Source organism: Topomyia yanbarensis, chromosome 1 (genome assembly GCF_030247195.1).
Source record: "Topomyia yanbarensis strain Yona2022 chromosome 1, ASM3024719v1, whole genome shotgun sequence".
Classification (NCBI taxonomy): domain Eukaryota; kingdom Metazoa; phylum Arthropoda; class Insecta; order Diptera; family Culicidae; genus Topomyia; species Topomyia yanbarensis.
In genome coordinates this window covers 65,353,871-65,374,924 of record NC_080670.1, presented here as the reverse complement: position 1 = coordinate 65,374,924, position 21,054 = coordinate 65,353,871, and the positions used below count along the sequence as shown (strand labels likewise).

General features: G+C 37.2%; 1 long non-coding RNA gene across 3 annotated transcripts; it reads right to left on the bottom strand.

The window, feature by feature from the left end:
- Window positions 1-17,314: 17,314 nt before the first annotated feature.
- On the bottom strand, window positions 17,315-20,817 carry LOC131677839 (uncharacterized). Of its 3 annotated transcripts, XR_009303437.1 has the most exons (4): window positions 20,190-20,817; window positions 19,748-20,136; window positions 18,869-18,960; window positions 17,318-18,782 (listed from the first exon to the last, which is right to left on the bottom strand). It is a non-coding gene; the product is annotated as an uncharacterized LOC131677839 (long non-coding RNA). The 3 variants fall into 3 exon arrangements; XR_009303435.1 differs by having other exon boundaries at window positions 17,315-18,782; window positions 18,869-20,136; XR_009303436.1 differs by lacking the exon at window positions 18,869-18,960 and having other exon boundaries at window positions 20,190-20,816.
- Between the last annotated feature and the right edge of the window lie 237 nt (window positions 20,818-21,054).

The following is a 21,054-nucleotide window of genomic DNA, read 5'->3' as shown; positions in this document are numbered from 1 at the left end:
GACGTAAACCCGAGCCCGATCCGAACCTGAAAATTCTAAATTTGAAAAACCCGAACCCGACCCGAGCACGAAAGTTTAAAATTTTTGGAGAGGTTTAAATTTATAGAACCCGAAACCCGTCGGGTTCGGGTCGGGTCCGGGTTTCGGATTCAAAAACCCGAACCCGACCATCTCTACTAAACGCTATTGAGAGTATGCACTTCAAATGGATTAAAAATATTTTTTCGATTTTTTTGGTCAAGTACTTTAGGGTAGCTCAGTTTTCTCTACACAAATCGTTTGTCCATCTATTTTATGGGCTATTTTTTCGTTTTTCTATTGATTTGGTTTAGCCTTTGAGATTTCTAGCACTGATGTTGTCCTATATTGATTTGACCATTTCTCTGCGTCCTGCCACTGCCCCACGTAGTATGTGTTATCAAAAACACCGCGAAACATGAAGTTCTAAATGTTCTCAATTGATATACTATTCGAAGAGAGTGATAAGAGTTACAAGAAATGTCTCATCACACTGTCAGGTGGATTAAAAGCGTTTTTCATTGCGAAAACAGCTGTGTAGGTAAATGAACAGGCTAGGCTAGAACAAAAAAAAAGTAAAAAATTGCAGTTTTGACTATTTTTACAAAAAATACTCTATATTAGCGAATTTTTAACCGATTTTTAAAAAAAATCATATGATTCTAAAAGTTGAAAGAGTAGTCTAAAACTCTTATAAAATGCAACTTCTATATTTTTGAAAAAGTGCAATTATTTGGAAGAGTGAAAATTGGAAAATCATGTTTTGGAAAATACCACGAAGCGGGGCGGAAATAGAAATGAAAAAAAAATTTCTGACCTGTAATACATTGGTAACACGCACCACTCCTGTTACAGCAATTACTGTCCGCAAATTATACTTGCCAGCCATAATTTTGAAAAAAACTTTAAAAAATGCCTAAATGAGAACGAAACTTTTTTCTCCTTCAAAATTAAACTAAATTAATCGAATAAATGATTACAAATGATTACGTAATACTAATTGTTACTTACGTAGTAAAACAACCGGTATTTGAACTGGTATTGTTACGAGTCACATTTCCACTGACAGGACGAAACGGTAACGGTACATTGGGGTACAAATGTACCCCACGCCAACCTTGACTCCTGCTTCCACGAAGGCCAAAAGCAAACTGGCTTTACCACCTTTTTCTACTCTTACTATGAACTCTAAATTAAATTATGGTTAGGATCCCAGGTAGGTAAACACCAAATTCTCAAGGATTCTTTATGAACGTGTCCACTGGAAAACAGACAGAGAAAGAATGACCGGAACAGTGAGAATGAAGAAACGGTGAAAACTCACCTTTATTGGAAACACTGAGAAAAGATATGTCCTCAAGCATGAATCGAACCTGCGATCTCCCAGTCTCTAGTTGGGTGCGTTAACCACTCCGCCATCGAGGAACTGTGATGATGCCATCACATGTTCCCAACAGTTTTTGTAATCACCGCTGCAGCCTCCAATACCTCCTAATTGACCCATCGACCCCCCAATGTCTCCTATAAGCAGATCGTCACCTCTCCCTCTCACCGATCGGGCCAAATCTCTCTCGTTAGCTATTTTTAGGTCCAGTGGACTGCGCTCAAGGCTTGAGCGTAGTCCACTGGACCTAAAAATAGTAAATAATTTAACAATTTTATTCTCATTATCTAACTATTGTTTAAATTTGGGCCAAAATTATTTTAATGGCCCTGTATCAAAAACATTGGTATATGCAATGTAAATCCCATATAAAAATGTTAAGCATTTTACGCATTTCTCATGAATCTATCGCAAAATAATTGATATTTTTATATTGTTTTCCTTAAATTCTATAGTATTTCTAACAAAATAACATAACGTAGCATACTGTTAGAAAGGTATATTCCTCATCCTTTCAGAATCGTAAAATCACACCTGGAAAGTGTGTGTCAAAAAAAACAGTTGAGTACTACTTTTTCGTCAGACGAGTATTCACCATTTGATTTTGGAGGTGGCTTATTTAATCTACTAATGTCGTTGAGACTTTAGACAGTTGTGCAGAGACTTTTCCGACCACTTCGCTCAGAGGATGCATGGGCATTTCTGTATGCTTTGCGAGCGAACTTAGATGCCTCCGACCCGTCCATCCGCCTGCGATTCTAAGCTCTTCTACAAAACTTTTTGAGCTGAACCAGTTGAGATGATGGGCATTTGTGTCACTGTCGATCATATTGAGTTACTAGGTCGAATATAAGACATGGGTCAATAGCGCTATTCGAGAGTAAACATGCACGAGGTATTTCACGGGGTTTTTTTGACATCCCATTTTTATTGAAAAGTTACGAAGACGGAGTTAAGTAGCTTTCCAAAATAGAAGTTTCCTTCATGGAAATATGATTATTGAACTAAAGCTATGGAACAAATGAGTATTAGGGACATGAACATCAATTGAGCGTCCTACGATTTGCGAAGAAAGAGACGTCCACTGTGCCAGAGATTCGCTTTACCCAGCAAGGGTAAGCACGACACTCCGTGCACGACTAGCATATTTGAGTCCTTCCAGCCATGCAATCCTCGACACTGAGAAACACTGACTTGAAAAATCCTGTTTTCTGTCACCTCTTATGACATGGGAGCAGACACCCAGTGGATCAATTCTTGGCCGATATACTTTAACATCAGACTGTTGTCAACCTCCTACTAGACCACAAAAAACAAATAAGCTTTTCTAATAATATCCTGACATTATTGTAGGATTTGAAATTTGATTTTTGGGAAAAGTCGTGGGATTTCGGGCTTACCTACAGTGTCGAGCTTACCACTAGTTCCCCTATCATCAAACGAAGATGTAAAGACATGTTTTCATATTGCTTATATTTGGAATGATGTAAAACATTATTTTCATTTAGAAGACACCCTTGCAGACTTTTATTTGGAAATCTGGAAAATTTTACTTAAAAGCTATATCTGCATCCGAGATCTGATGTCTATAGACATTTTTTCTATGAAATGTTAAGACATTAAAAAAATGTATCATCTTATCCTTGGTTTTCGCCGTGACTACTGCGAAACAATTGATAGGTATCACCGACAAAATCTGACCGTGAATAAAATGGGTATTATGATTGGCGATGCCTAGGAGTGGATCACTACCAGGTGGTATTTGTTCGACAACAAATATTGATTCTTGGATACTAAGCTGTATTTTAACTACTGTATAAACGTTTTCTGGGCTGCAGAGATTCACTTTTTCAAATCATGGATATTGTATATATCTACATTATCCAAAAGCATCTGTGGTTCGTTTTTAACACGAATTGTTTGGTCACCTTATTACCTTAAAGATATTCAACTGATAGGATCTGGTCAACACATATTTGTTCCATGCGTACTTCGTCGATGTAGTGCTGTCAAACGTTTTGAATTATCCTGTATATAATTACATTGTTGATCTTCGACAAGCAAAGTTAACAAAACTTGCAAGTTCCCAAAACATCGTTTGACTGAAATAAAAAATCTGGTGTATTTCAAAACTATACTAGCAATTCATATCAGACAATATTTTTTGATCAGAATTTAAGAAATATTTTTAAGCAAATTAATAACTTCTTCACCCATTACAATGTTTAGCTTGAAATCCAATAGAACAACAAAGCTGTTTATATCCCGGCTTAATAACATCGTGATGCGTTTATCGCCTTCCATTTCCTCAGCAGTGTGACATATGCGTCCCGGTGCATCTATCCAAAGGCCTAGAAGTAAGATAAAGATAAACATTCGAAAAATTGTATCACAAGCCTCTGTCTTGTTTACAAGATATCGATAAATAAATAACAATGAATTGTGGGTTCCCGTTTCTCCTTCTGAGCCCCTGGGCCGGTCTCGTGTGGGCAAAGGGGAATTTTGATTAATTTACGAGCTTAAGATGCATCATGTATGTCAGGGGGTTTGGAGGGAGAATGGCAGAGTATGCTCACTGACGGTGTATATTTCCATATATGTAGGCCACACTGAAATGAAGAGGCTAGGTAAAGGCTGTCTTGATGGCTAACGGCTGTCAGCTGGCACAGAAAAGCATCAAATGTAATAAATCATTCAGGCAAATGATTGCAGCCGGTGATGCTGAATGCTTTAGATGACCAGATATCCGGATCGGAGAGGCTTTAGACCGGCAATGGATTAAATCATTTGAATAAATAAATAATAAGCCACAAGAACATAAGTTCGGATGTAGGTTAACTATGAGGGAAATCTGCTTGATAGGAAACACGCCCGATAACCGTATAGCATTGCGTGGAATATGAGATGCTGTTTGGTATTTGAGCAGGACATTATACTATGCAGTATCATTCAAGAGAACTAGACATCTAGAGCGGTTTCAAAATCGATTATTGTTTACTTAATTTTATAAATCGATGATTCTGCTTACAAATGATTTATGTGCTAAATTTGAAACCTTATTTCTAAAAAAAATAGTAGTATTGTCTGTGTGACCAGACGACATCCAGATTAGACGCGCATAGTGTCGCCAAAGCAACTTCATTATCTTTAAGGGGACCGTCGCATATCAATTTTGAAAGAATCGATTTATCTAATTCGTTTACTGTTAAAGGTAGGTGAGGAAAATTCCAGGTTAAAATTCAAAAAAATTACCGAAGCTTAAGGTTACGGATCTCACAGCACGTGCAGCCACTGAGTAAATATTCGTAAAACGCTACACACCAAAAAAATCTGAATTTTATCGTTGACGTAATTGCAAACATGACACAATTCAACAAACCGTAATTTACGAAATGACGGAACATTACCGTGTTCCGTTTAATTTTACATGAAACGTATACTTTACATGCGCAATAACATAAAATTACACTTCCTACCATTCAGAACAAACGCTGTATGTGGAGTAAAATTACATGATTTACGAAATTAAACGTCATGTGAAATTAAAATCAAACGTAAAACTAAGTCATTTTTGATGCTCGTATATGTCAGGGTCAGGAGACGTAAATTTACACTATTTTTTCTAGGTGTGTACGTACAGACAATTTTCGTAAAATATACGAGTTTTTCATACATATGACTCGTAGTTCTATGGAAACGCTTTTATTTTTATTACAAGTTTTTCCACGAAACGTTTCATTAAGCAAACGAATTGTTCGACTTGCCATTTGTGCTCGTGAAATAGTTCACGAAATCATAAAATATGTTTCATGTATTCGTAAACTGATACATGATTCCTAGTATAATAGGCACTACATACCATTCGTGCTCGTGAAATAGTTCACAAAATCGTAAAATATTATTCATGTAAACTGGTTCATGATTCCTAGTACAATAGTCACGACTGACTATTCGTGTACATAAAATATTTCACAAAATCATGAAATATTATTCATGGGTTCGATTCCTAATACTTGAGCTAGGATCTATCTTGCGTGCTTATGATATTTAGAAGATAGCCCTAATCATTTTCAATTTCATGCAACATTTTCATTAAATTTTCACGGCAACTATTTCACAAAATCTATAGTATTATTAGGAGAATCATTTTTGTTCCATGCAGATGATATTCCTTGAAATGTCATATATGTCCAACTACTGGCGAGCAGCAAGAGGCACGAGCAGTAGATATAAGAAAACTAATAGGACCTAGAACATCGTTATTCATTTGATAAGGTTCAGTGTGATGTCTCAGCAGAAAATGTAAACTGCGCTGAGCACCAACAATACATTATAGAGTCACAAATCGTGTTCGTGATATAGTTCATGGACCAATATCCCGTTTATTACCCGATCAGATCACCATAACAGAAAACTATCAAATTTATATCTCATGTTGATATTTATTACTCTCTGTGTTATCTTTATGATATACTGATCAGGAATGCAAGAAAACTTATATCAAGATTATATCTTCTGGTGCTATCATTGGATTAATAATATAATATTAATGTACGCATACAACGATGATTTTACAGTAAGTACAGTCTTTTTAAAGCAAATTTTCGAAGCTTTTGATTTTTTATTTGGATTTTCACAATTCCGCATTTGGGTATAGACAAGTTTTAGATGCAAGTGGTCGGAGAACTTGTCAGTGAGGTGTTTGATTGACTTACTTGGTTTCAGTTGGATTAAGAGATGACATTTCCTATTTTCTGAGACACTCTTCTGACACATAACTGCGAGTAGGAGGCGTATGATTTAAATGTTAAAGCCATTATTATAAAAAGCTTTGAAATCGTGAAGTTATCAAAGAGCTTTTTTTATAAAGATTATAATTTTCCTATAAAATTTATTTCGAAGAATATGCAGGAAGTATCAAGCAGTCCAAATGAAAGAAACGCGAATTGAAATGAAATTGCACTGGTTTATTTAGTCTTCCCCATATCAAAAATGCCAATAATAAATCCCTAAAAGAGATTTATTTTGAAACCTCAAAACTCATTTGTTGCTTTGAATCTATGCGGAATCTTAAATTTGTATACTTCGTGAAATCATTTACGTAAAATATCCGCTCAATGTTACCATGTCGCATCGACATTATTTCTAAAAACCATGTAAAACACGTTAACGTACAAGAGAAGCGCCAAAGCGCACTATTTAGAATCTAAAAATAGCCCCTCTTTCCTAATCTGAAAAGATATTATAAAGCTATTCAGTCTATCGTCATACAGGCAGCTGTATTAGTGAGTGAAACTGAATAAAAACAAAGCGTATGACACCAGGAAAATAAACTGCACTTAGGCTTGGGCAAAGTTCAATGTGTGCTTTCCTGAAACGTCTTCTGCATCTATAATCGTTTTGCCCTTGACGGATGCGTGGAATATTATGCTAACATTAAACCTCAGTCGAAAACAACGTCGTTGGTTCATGCAGGAAACTTCTCCATCAAACTCAGAATACCCAGGTTCAAAGCGGCAATAAAGACAATAAGGGGCCGTACACAAATGACGTAGCGTTTTTTGGCGATTTTTGACCCCTCCCTCCCCCCTCGTAGCATTTGGTCACAAAATTCTAACCTCCCCCTCGTAAATAACGTAGCATTTCCCATGCAAAGCGCCCGAGTGATGAAAAAAAAATTACATATGTTTTTCAATTATTTTAAATACATGTCCTTTCAAAATGTTTGACGACTTTTATCAACATTGGTTGAATCCGAAGTGAAAATTTAATTCAGTTCCAAACTGAGTCTACTAGTTAGCAACATTAGCTAACTAATGTAGCAAGTTAAATCCGCATACAAAATCTTTTCGTATTTTTGCGAGCTTGTAATTCCGTGAATCGTAAAATTTACCTCATGAAAAACTGCAACAAAGTAACTTGTTCGAATTTAAATTCAATTCTCTTGGTAATTAGGATAATTAAATTGTTTTCTCTAAACAATGGATTTTAAACTTAATGCTACGTCGCACAACTTCTAACCCTATCCTCCCCCTCGTCATACTTCGTCACAAATTTGGTATACCCTCCCTACCCCCCAAAATGCTACGTCATTTATGCATAGCCCCTAATAATAATCTGCTTGTCATATACTCACAATATAACAATCAGCCAGCAGGAGGTATGCAATCATTTGGCAATGCTATAAAAGCTTTTGCTGCAGGAAGCTTTTTGCTCCAAAGTAAAAAGCGCCCTAATGTATGCTTTATTTTTCTCGTATTCTATTTTTAGACGTGCACGCTAAAATCATTGATATTATACAATAAGTAATACAACCCGATCAGAACGACATAACAGAAATCTATCAAATGTATATCTCATGTTGATATTTATTACTCACTGTGTTATTTTTGTGATATCCCAATCAGCAAGGCAAGCAAACTTATATCAAGATATCTTCTGGTGATATCATTGAACTGCTAATATGATTTTAATGTACGCATATAACGATGATGTTATAATATATTACATATTCTTTCACAATTATCTTTGAACGCTAACTGTAAACTGTAAAGCGGGCAAATGACCAGTTGGTAAAAGCCCAAATAAACAAATTAATCAATCAACTGTGAATAATTGTTATATTACACAAAGGACCGTCTACTTGCTAATACGCTGAAGCCTTTTTTTTATGCGCATTTATTAAACTTTTTAAACCAAATATTCATAAACAACCGAAACTTGTCCAGTTTTTGGGTATCTGATTTTGTGCATTCTCCGAATTACCAAAGCATTGTATTTTTTTTATTTAAACCCCCGCATAAAAATGTTTGAGTTTGAGATTGATGTATCTTTTCATTCCACCTAAGACAGTTTGGCATTTATAATGAACTGACAATTACTTTGAATGCGCATATGTACTAATGTTTCCGTTGTATTCGATGGTGCTTCGTTCGTCTTAAAAAAATCAAACTAACAAATTTTCGTAATAATCAAAATACTTGATTCATTTTGTAGAAAGTTGAAAAAGGAATAATGTGACCTGTTCAAATTGTTGAAAGATTAATATTTGTGAGTATGCTGTATAAAGCTATCAATATTTCAAAATGGCCTAGAAATCTCTGAACATGTGCATATCCCAGCTGGTATTATTGTTTGCTGTTACAATTTAAATATGTGTTTTAGATAGTGCTTGAAATAGCTAAAAACTTTAATGTGTATTGAATAATTTCCTCCTTAACACTAAATAAACTCAACAATTTCTCGAATTTTATGATTATCTGTTATAATATTCGCAGTTGATAGATTGAGCTATTGTAAAAAAATGTATTTCTGCGAATTTATTAGATGTGAGATTGTACCTGTTTGCTTAATCTTACCCATATTAAATATGCCAATAAAAAACCCCGAAAGCGACTTTACTTGAAATCTCAAAATTCAACCCTCAAAACTTTGGTATTTGTTTCTTTGAATCTATTTGGAATCATAAGTAACATTTGTCGTATTCTCTGTAAAATAATGTAGGTAGATTTTCCGCTCAATGCTACCATATCGCATCGACATTATTTCTAAAAATCGTGTAAATCGTACAAGAGAAGCACCGAAGCACACTATTCAGAATCTAAAAATAACCCCACTTTCCTAATCTGAAAAGATATTATAAAGCTATTCAGTCTATCGTAATATAAGCAGCTGTAGTAGTAAACAAAACTGCATGAAAACAAAGCGTATTATACAAGGAAAACAAACAGTCCTTAGGCTTTGGCAAAGTTCAATGTGTGCGTTCTGGAAACATCTTCTGCATCTATAATCGTTTTGCCCTTGACGAATGCGTAGAATATTATGCTAACATTAAACATCGGTCGAAAGCAACGTCGTTGGTTCATGTAGGAAATATCCCCATAAAACTCAGAATACCCAGGTTCAAATCGCTATATCTACAAATATCAATCAGCGTGTCATATATTCATAATAACAATCAGCCAGCATGTATGCAATCATTTGACAAAACTATAAAAAGCTTTTGCTACATGAAGCTTTTTGCTTTTAAACGAAAAACGCCTTAATGTATGCTATATTTTTCTATTCTATTCTATTTTAGACCTGCACGCTAAATTTGTTGATACTATATAATAGGTAATACAAGCTATATTGGCCGTGGGAGAACCTGACAAAATTTGTTATAATTGTGATACAAGCCTATCACAGGTTGTCATATTTTTGATGTATACTAGGAGAATTTCTGTTATGTTTTCAGTTATTTTACCAACTAACGAGACCAAAGTTATAACACAACTTGTTATCATAACAAAGTAACTCAGTCTGTAATAATTTTGTTATTTCTTTCTGATCGGGAAGCTATGTTGGGGTCAATTATGCTATCTCAAGTTGTTATGATCGTGTTATATTGCTATCAGCATTTGTTATAAATGTGATATTCGTAAACAATTTTTTGTTCGAATTTTTTAAACCAAATATTCATAAACAACATGAACATCAGTCACATCACTCCACGTGTCAAATTCGAAAGTAAGCTCTAGAATAAACTATCACGATAACATGCAAATAAATTACGAAAATCGTTACTAAGACCATAAAATCAAGAACATACTATACGTGATATAGATATCAAAAATCGTGACTAAGATCTTGAAATCATGAACGTAAATCACTCTACTCGTGTCTAAAATATCAAAATAACGTGAATAAAAATAACATAAATCATGAACATAAATCACTACTCGCGACTAAAATATCACGAGAATGTGAATAGAAAATATGAAAATCGAAACAAAAATCCTGAAATCATGAATATTACCCACACAAAACTCGTGACTAGTATCCTGTAATCATGTGCATCACTCATGATCATACCACGAAATAGAAATTACGAAAGTCGTCACTAAGATCATGCAATCATGAACATAAATCACGCTACTCTGACGGAAAAATCCGATAGCAAACTCATGAAAAAAATATCACTGTAACTTGATGAGAAATCACAAAAATCGCGAATGAGCTCCTCCAGTCATGAACATCGTTTAACTGTCGGCTGTGTATTTCCAAATTGTAAACAAGTATCACAACAAAAACTAAACATGTCCAGGGAACAACCACAGTAAGGGATGATCCATAAATGACGTAGCATTTTTTGAGTGATTTTTAACACCCCCCTCCCCCATCGTAGCATTTCGTCACAAAATGCTATATACCCCCTGATAATTACGTAGCTTGACGGTAACCCTCACCCCCCCTCGCTGTCCCCGTAAAATTTTTTTAAAAAATCAAAAACGATGTTATTTAGATGAAACGGGTAAGATTGTCGTGACATCAGGTCAACCCCTATTCACCTTTAAAAAAGCTACGTAGCATGATATGACCCCCTACCCCCCTGTCGTCACACATCATCACAAAATACAAAACTCCCCCCTCGCCCATATAATGCTACGTCATTTATGGATGGTCCCTAATCCTACAAAACATACATTTTTGTAACGCCGTGTATATATTCGACTGAACTAGTTTTTTTGGAAACACAAGCAGTTTCATCAATACGAGGTTTATTATTCCAAATTCAGAAACGTGGTCACAGTTTTCGTAAATCGATCAGTTCACGAAATCGTTATCTTGCTTTCTTGAATTTAAGAACGGATTTTTTTTTCGTGTAGAATATGATGTTCTTGTTGTTGTACGTTAAGTCCACCGGTTTCCAGTCTCCTGAGCCTCTTTCGCATCCAGTTGATCCAAAATTCGGTGCAGTACGGATTCGATTGGGTTCAGTTGGGCCATCATGAAGTGTTCGTCGATTTTGATATGAGTTTGATTTTTGTTTTAGTTTTTCTCTCTTCCGGGCTAATTCACAAATAAGCTGAGCTCGTTTCAGATGCTACCGGAGCATAGCCAATATTTCAACTGGTGATAAAGTTCCAGGGTTCCGGAAGAGCCATCATTTTCGTTACGACCTCTCGGGCCTCCGTGTCGTTCTGCTCTGAGGGCGCCATCGCATAGGTACTTCATTCCGGTGTTGTTCACGCGTCCAATAGGCAGTTAACCGCTGAGTAGTCTGCGACTTCCTTGCAATAATTACCAGATGGACTTTTCTTCATTCGATTAGTAGGTTTATTAGAATTAGAATTGAGTGTTGAGTGTTGCAAACAGTAGTTTTTACACCACAACCGCATCGGTTTCATTACCACGCACCTGATCCATTCGCCAGAGTCCAGCTTATTAGGTATAAGTCACGTAGAAAGTAGAAACTCCGATTGCACTGAAAGCATACTACCATTCACGTCTGCATTCAAATATACCAAACCGCCGCCATCCAACCGAAGGAATCATTTCTGTCGAATCTATAGATTCCGAAAATACAGTATGTATTGACAAACCGAACCTCCGAAAACCAGAGCGCACAAACCACGTGAACCCATTGGCCATCTGATTAAAGGCTCCATCAGTATTAGGACACAGGAACCGTTCAACCAAATATAACACGGAACGAAACTGACAAAACCAAAAAAAGAAATATATTCGTAGTCAACTCACAGAATTCATTTTAAATGTCGATTAAGCGAGGTATTATTAATGTCACTAGTGCCACTTTTAATGATCGTGTAAGTGAAGTAATAACAATTTCTATACAATGTTATGAAGTTGTTCGTGTATTTTATAAAAAAATCTTGTCATGAGCGCAATAGATAGTTTATGTAATGGATGGATTCGCTGACGGATTGTAAACCGAAGCTATTTACATGGCTCTATCTGCGGCCTTCGACAAAATCAACCATGATATCGCAATATTGAAGCTAGACAAACTCGGCATTCATGGACAACTTCTGCGCTGGTTTCATTCCTACCTCGATGGAAGGCAACTCCAAATCAGCATTAAGAACTGTCTATCTGCACCATTCTTCGCTACATCCGGCATACCACAAGGAAGCCATCTCGGTCCAGTAATATTCCTCCTCTACATTAATGACGTCAATATCACATTACAAGGACCGCGCCTTTCTTTCGCCGACGACATGAAAATCTTTCGACAAATGCGGGATAAAACCGATGCCGAGCTTCTTCAGAGGGAACTGGACAGCTTTAGTACGTGGTGTGATCTAAACAGAATGGTTTTGAACCCGAGCAAATGCTCAATCATTACGTTCACGCGGAAATGCCATCCAGCTCAGTTTAACTACCATTTCTTCGGCTCGAGCATTCCAAGACACTCTCACATCAAGGATCTCGGAGTCATCGTGGATTCGGCACTAACGTTCAAACTACATACTTCATACATCGTGGATAAGGCGTCACGACAGCTTAGGTTTATCTTCCGAATAGCGAAAAACTTCAGGGACGTCTACTGTCTTAAATCGCTTTACTGCGCGTTGGCCCACTCAACGTTAGAGTATTGTTCTGCTGTTTGGAATCCGTACTACCAGAACGGGATTGACAGAATCGAGGCTGTCCAACGCCGCTTCATACGCTTCGCCCTTCGGCATCTCCCATGGCGAAACAGATTGCAGCTGCCGAGCTATGAAAACCGTTGCCAGCTAATACACCTCGATACACTCAGCATTCGGAGGGACTGCTCTCGAGCCCTGTTCGCCAGAGTGGATTTCTCTACAATCCTCGGACGTCTGGATCTTCAAGCCCGCGTTCGAGCTCTATGTAATAACTCTCTTCTGCGAGTTCCGTTTAGGAGAACCAACTACGGTTGCCAGAGCGCTGTTACCGGACTCCAGCGAATTTTTAACCGTGTGGCGATGGCTTTTGACTTCAACCGGACGCGGAATGCGATAAAAGCGAAAATATTGGCAATTTTAAAATGTAATTAGTTTAAACAACCACCATTGGGGCCAAGAGGCCTGTTGGTGAAGGTAATAAACATAACCATAATAAACATAATGTTGATTGAATCTTTCGTGAAATTTTGTCTACTTTCCGCATCTGTAATAAGTTTTGATGTAGGCGTTCATTTGATAAAGTTATAACATATTTGCCGAATAAACAGTCGTCACATCGTTGTAACGTCACGAAAGAATGTGTCATTTTATTCTGATTGTCAAAGCTGTATCATTGTGCCACCTGAGGCCACATTATGCTGTCATGTCATTCACCTCTGATACAGAACTCCTATCTCTTGCCTCCCCGCGGTGCCAACCGAGGTACGAACCACCTTGTGTCGTTTTAACTTGAACCCGGAGCTGGGTCGGATTATGGCCCAGACTGCTGTTAGTTTATACATTTTGACAGCGGTAGTCAAGATCTGTGGATCGTATACTGACAGGGTAGGGCAATAAATGTCGCGCACGTGTAGCAGTTAGTGTATTTTAAGCCGCTCAAACTTTTTCATATTCTTTTGAGTGAGGAGCACTTTTTGCGAGTTTTTTTGGAGTTTTGTGTGAGGCGTGTTGATCGGAACTTTTGTATATTGTAGTGTGTCATTTCAGTAGCACTCTGTGGTCGAGTCTGGCGACTCGATGATGAAGATTTTTGTGGAGTGTGTCTGGGAGGAAAACGATTTGCGGTGTTAGCTGCCTTTCGGCTGCTTAGCCGATATATTTTTAATTCTTTTCCGGTGATGTTCTACAGGGGGCTTTGTCACCGGGTCGATTATGAAACATAGAACTGCTTACCGAAAAATTGCATGACTTTCAACATTTGCTGAACAAGTTTTTGCTTTGGGAATGCGTAGAGTTGAAATGAAAACGTTATATGATTAATAACGATAATAACTCTTTCCGAAAGTAGAAGGAAATTAGGTTGTATTTTATTATATTATATTTTTCAAGGGTAACAACTAAATAAAAATAGTCAATCAAATATAAAAATATCAGTTTTCGGCATATGCATGCGTCAAAATGCTTATTGGCCGTTTTCAAAATAACGCATGAAGCACAGTTTTTTGCGATCACATATGATCACAATACTTCCTCTAGGCCAACAAAGTGTCTATACTAGTGGTAGTTTTTCCTAGGGTTTCAGTTCACGCTTTCAAACAGATTTTCCATAAATTATTCAGTTTATTCGAAGTTTTCTTGGTGCAGCACTCGAAACTGTGTTCATCCTACCTCTAGTTGGGTGCCTACCTCGCATGAGTTCTGCAAACTAATTAATAATCCTACAGTGATATTTGTAAGAAATGATTCATCTCACTGTTAGGTGGATTAGGTGGTTTTTGTTTATTGTTGCTAGGAGTGTACCGATTCTCAACTGCACACTAATTTTTTTGTTTCGAAATCTGAACAGCTGAGATTTCAACATATATTTAGATTTTATATTTTGTACTGATGCATATCTCAGCAGTTTCTAAACTTGCTTACTATATACGGCTGTGAGGAAATAACGCGAAAACCTTAGAAAATGATTTTATATACGATTATGAAACACCGTTCAACGCCTTAAAATGGACGGAGTAGCAAATGGAATAAGATGAAAATGGGTTCAATACGCTATTCATTATATTATGCAAAAAATCCATTAGACGTCAGTTAGTTGGTTGAAGAGATAACGTTGACGGAAGAAAATAGATACGAGTCGATTCAAACTGCCGCCAGTCGGTAGCTTGAATCGACAGCATGTGGAAAATGGAGAGAAAAGATTATCTTACATGCGGTACCTCTACCACTTTCCATGTTTCCGTACAATGGCGTTAGCATGCCTTATTTCTCCGATGGCTAATGGTTGAAACGAAAACAGCCTCTTATAAAATGACTTCACTCGGTTATTTTCAACATAGTGTTTAAGTCGTTAACTGGTTGGATTGGCTGTCCAATTTTAGACCTGAATTCATTGTTGTTTTCTTTTGACGAACGGGTCGTAAATCTTATCTACAATGCAATGAATTAAGTTAATTACTAGTAGTTACGAAAAGGTGGCACAATAGATAGGAACGCATGTGGTCACTCCCTGCCAAGGAGAGGAATGTTTTGTTTTCGGAAGCCGGCTTAAAAACGAATGGGAATTTGATTGCTCAAATCTGCGAAGCACTAGACAAAATGTTGACAAATTAACGAGCATAGGTCTTCGACGATGCTTCACAGCGTAGGAATCTTTATAGGCATCGCTATTTATCGCTTTAGGCCAGTTAATTCATTGTGCCATCAATTGTTACAGGATTTCACGAATAATCCTCTTAACACATTGTTGACTTGGATGGATCGTTACTAACTTTTAGTTTGGTATATACACACCACCGCCGTTGTAGCATCATGGATGATATTGTGGCTCAACCGATGAAGTCAGCAAACCTAATATATACGGCATTTGTATGTAGGATGAAATAAGTGTGATGCAATACCTACGAAGTGGCCGTTATATAGAATTACAAAAACTAATTCGAGAACAATAAAATAGAGTTCCTTGTTCAATATTCCACGTTCTTTCGCGCACTAAGCAATCAAGTTGCATAGGGTACAGTATATTAGTTTACGAAATATTAGTCAACAGGAGTAACTTCTGAAAACAGTCCCTTAGTGCGTGACGGCTGGCTAAAATAATAAGTCGATAAGAATTTAAAAGTCGGACAAATTGGATAACGTTTCGCGGAATAGCACCTACCTTTAAGCATAAAATGATTGAACAATCAAGCTTCATGCGATTACCAATGTGCCTTGCTGCAATAGGTGATAGAACTAACTACATATATAATCGTATTCCTCATCATTGCATCAGATGAAACCAGCGACGTATATCGCTGTCATCAGGTGCCGCTTCATTAGATTAACACTTAAAAATATGCTAAATGCTCTGACAGACGCATCCATTTCTCAGCCACTACACTGTTCTGATTGATTGAACTCATTAGGCAAATGAATTTAACCGACACAGGTCCGTAAAACCGGCCATGGCTGTTCACAGGATCATCTGGTGTGGAACCAGATAAGGTATAGACATGTCCAACCAGATGGGTAACACGTGGCAGGGCCTAATATAAACATAACCGCAACATTGCCTTGGCTGCATGCATAGTCGAATGTGGCCACCAAACCACATGCCCTCGACTCGTTTTGGTACGGTACCATCCGAAACCAAAAGCGTGGCAACACCAGAAAACCAAACCCAGAGACCAAAGTGAACCAGAACCAGTTGAAAAGCAACCAGCGTAACTAGAACTGATATCAGGGCTCATGATGGGTTAAATACTTCCAGTTCGGACTCGAATTCAGAGCAAATTCGAAACCTAAAGCCAACCGCAGTTTCCAAATATCACGTTCCTGCTGCTAGATGCATCACGAGAATCGGAATTGATGTTGTAAAAGATGAAATTAACATTTTCACCTCTTCAATACCCACCTATATGGATCAGGAAACTATTCCTTCTATTCCACTGCCTGTGATTGCTGTGGATCAAAACATGCCCTCCGAAGATGACGGGGATGGCGGTCAGGCTAAACAAATTAATGCTCTTTTGGAAGTCCATTCATTTTCCACTACACTGTACCAAAACTGAAGCGTTATTCCGAATGATATTCAATATGACCCGGCCCTTTAACATTTGTCAGTTGTGTTTTAGATGACAGCCTTTTGATTTTTGTTGCAAGTTACTTTCCACCCCTGTATGCAAGTATCAAATGATAGACATTCAGAAAATAGAAGCAAAAGTTTCGCATTGCAAAGCAACAACCGATCAAGATTGAAATGTTAACATTAACTTTACAATAACTAAAACGTCGAAATTGATAAGACATCCCCATATTCAGCGTATATACCAAATCAGAAAATCGAAATACTTCCATTATTTCTTAGCATAAATGTCATCGAAAAGTTGAATGAAAGTTGCTCAAAGAACAAGACGATATATATTTGGTTTTAAGCAGATCAGTTCAAATCAAGGAATTGGTTGTACGTATATAATTATTATTGAAACAGTTTATTGCATTTTCCAAACGTAATTTATTGTTATTGGTTTCTTAAAAACTATTGATCAAAATAATATATTCTAAAAACATCAAAACACAATCCAAATGCTTGTAACATGCTACCGTTGTATAAAAAAAACCTCACATTGAATTCAAACTTTTGACACTTTGCTTAATATAGTTTCGTTACCAACACACAGAAAAAAAATATTGGTAAAAGTAAGAGTGTTCCGCTCTTAGCAAAAAACAACTAACACCTACTATCAGGTTGAAAGTAAAACTTTTAAATTAATCAAGAATAATAATCAAAATAAAAGTTTTCCTTTTAAGCTAATGAAGAATAGTATTCAAAATAAAAGTTTTATTTTCAAACTAAGAGTATGCGTTGGTTCTTTTTTGCTAAGAGTGAAAAACTCTTATTTTTACCAACATTTTTTTTTCTGTGTGAATGTCATCATGACAATCTTACAGCTTTAGCACCCAGTTAAGCTCAGCCGGAAATGAACCGGAATTCTGGCTGGTTCCAGTTCGTATTCCGACTTCAGTGGCTAATTAGAATCGGTTGTGTTACTGGAGCCAGAATACGAACTGGAACCAGCCAGAAATCTAGTTCATTTCCGGCTGAACCACAACTTTTTTTATCGCTACTCCCCCGGTACGTGAGTCTTCAAAAAAAAAATTCTTCAGTTAAAACATGTTACGTAACATCGGTGACTACGAAAGTAAACGAAGAGAGACAATTACGCAGTATTCAAATTTAACGGTAAAAATTTGTTGCCTTCCTTCAGCGGAGAAAGTTATGTCTTATGTGTAATATAACTTGTTTTAGTTTAGTGCTAGGGCGTTTAGTGACAACGGTTTGCCTTGCTCTCTTGGTTCGATCTCGACTATAGGTTCTATCTCTCGATGCTGAATCATGGCAGCTAGCAACGGAATTATTCTTCAATGTGAAATTTACCCAGCAGTACCAGAATATAATATTCGCGCAATCAACGAAGAAAAGTTTCCGGAATTTGCGTCGGAGTCAGTCGAAACTTTTCATAGTTTCGATTGATACCGTTTCCGAGCTAGTGCTTTTTTAAAGATATTTTTCTGATGAGTCAGAATTTGTAATTCCGGACATATTCTCTTGTCTAGTGCGTAATTCTACTGGATCGTTGATCGACTTTTAACAATCGCACCGGGAGGTTGCTGATCTAGCTCAGTGCCTTCAAGTTTTACGGTAAATTAAAAATTGCTGGGTGACTTGGTTTCTTGCTTGAGCGCAAAAGAGTGGTTTCCTTTCTGCTAACAATGATTAGGTTTGTTCCAGTACACGGAAGTCACTCCCTGTTGCTCCGGAACAAAACATTCTTGCTCCTTTTCACTCCGATTTGGTACCAAAAGAAGGAAAAGAAAAGAAGATAATACAGGAACGATTTTCTCCCTGTTTTCTCCGGAGTACTTCCAGTTTCTCCTGGTACTGGAACAAACCTATTGCTACCAGTGTTCTCTTGCGGCAACGTTGGTCCATCACAGAATCTCTTACGTTTGTGCGGTGCTGGTGTTTTCTGAAAAGAGGAAATAAATCACTATTACAATTCTTGAGCGTTTTTTCAAAAAGTCATATCTGCAATGAGTTACTCTCTTTGTTTACATTCTCTTCTGTTAATAATTCGGTCACTTTAACATTTATCCCTCAAGTCTGGTCATAATATGCTACTTAAAACCACCGTCTTTCGATCTGTACTGTAAAATAAGTGAAAAGCGTTATAGTGACACCGTAAAAATCGAAAGAGAAAGTAAACAAAGAGAGTAACTCATTGCAGATGTCTTTTTGAAAAAATTCTCATGCGTCAAAATATTCGTAAACAGGCGTGTGTCATGAATGCCACCTGTATATTAACCACAATCATAGTACACTCAAAAAGTAAACGTTATGCCTATTGGTTTATAGATTTTTGCACTATTGCGGAAGCATACGTTTACGACACTATTTACTGGCACATAAACCTAATGTGTGTATTTACAATAAATATTAATCTTACATTCACATTTCATAATTATTAGGCACATAAAACCCCATTCTATAACAATATGCACATATAACTTATGTGTGTGCATACATAGTTTATACAATTGACACATAGAAGGTATGTGTGCGCTCGATAACAATAGCATTTCTTCTTCATATGAATTTTAAGCGGTTTGAAACAAATAGAATTATCGTTTCGATTTTTTTAGTGTACTTTTGTGCAGAGAATATTGTAACAACATAACGATAAAGTCAAAGTAACACCTTTCCGATCCGCTTTGGCAACGGTTCAGTACCGTGCACGAATGCCAATATTATTTTACACGCTTCAAATGTGAGCACACTTGTCCGGGACGGTGCCGTGCCGGACAAGTGTGAATGCTCGCTTTTGATTTGTATGAAAGAATATTGGTGTCCGTGCACGGAACTGAAACGGATCGGATAAGTGTAAATAGTGCTTAATGCTATAAATTGAACCCTTCCATAATAAAACTGAAATACCTGCGTCAGATTGTTTAATTGATTGTACATTTCCAAAGGTAATCAGCATTGTGGGGCAATGTAGTTCAGCCGCCATGGTCATCGGGATAGAACCAAAGCAGATCGAACATTGGCTCATGTTGCATATCATGCGATCCGTCTAGCTCTCGAATCTGATTCAGGGACTAAGACGGCTATGTGAAACCAGTAGATTTGGCCATCACCTAGTGCCGGTCGCGTGGAAATTTTCCAAACCTTGGGATAGGAATACCTGCAACTACAATCTCTCGGGACTCGTGGTTCCTAGGGCTGTGATTCCCGTACGATATTGAATCGTTAGTGCCACCATTTCACCAGAATAACAGTTCCGATCAACATAGTCATCAATTGACAGCTATTTGGCATCCATCCTAAAAAATATGATCGTGAAACTAGCTGTGCACAAACTTACGAAACATTTTACCTATTGTATATTTCACTCCCTTTCCAGTACTCCCTCTTTGCCTTGCATACTATGGCTTTGACCAGTTATTTGCACTAAATAACGGCTATTCCCTGTATGTTGAAAGACACCATGTCAGTGGCATTGCTCCAAAATATGCAAATAAATCCTTTGATCCGGACGCTAGTTTCTCTCCCAATACCAGGAAATCAGCTCCAAAGCAATTTTTCTAGGGTACGTTAGTCTTGAAGATGACAAGCAGCAGTTTTTTCACGTTTTGATTTCGCGAACTGACTTTTTGCGACTGCACAGAAATAATGAAAAAACTTATCTCGCAAACGCATGAAGCGCTTCAAATGACTGTCATTCGAGCCAGCCCAAACACTGGAAACAGATGAAACACGAATGATCAACTACTGTTAGTTGAGATGATAATAATAAGCACCATCGTTTACTTTTTTGGGTGCAAATAATTCATATGGCGTTATGTCTATCCTTCGAATATCACAGACTGTTCATTCCAATACAGACATGAAGTCATTCGATCTTGAATCCACCATTTTTTGGATGATTGCCATTCGAAATCGTCAACATTGAGTTTTTATGTCGTTCAAATGACAAATCATATGCTATATCGCAACAATTTTTGTTCAGTGATACTCTCGTCTATCGCTGGGTGTCTCTGTTCATAGATCGATCAGCATCTAGCTCGACCAGATGCTCCCATGCCAGTCATAGTTGTTTTCATACTGTGCGTGATTTAATTTATTCAGTTCGTCTAGTATGGGACTCGTTAATAAAAACGAGAGCAGTTGTGAGATTTGCTTTCGAGGCGGTTCGGTTTTGTGGTTCTACTCATAACTTATCGTCATATGGTACACTCATT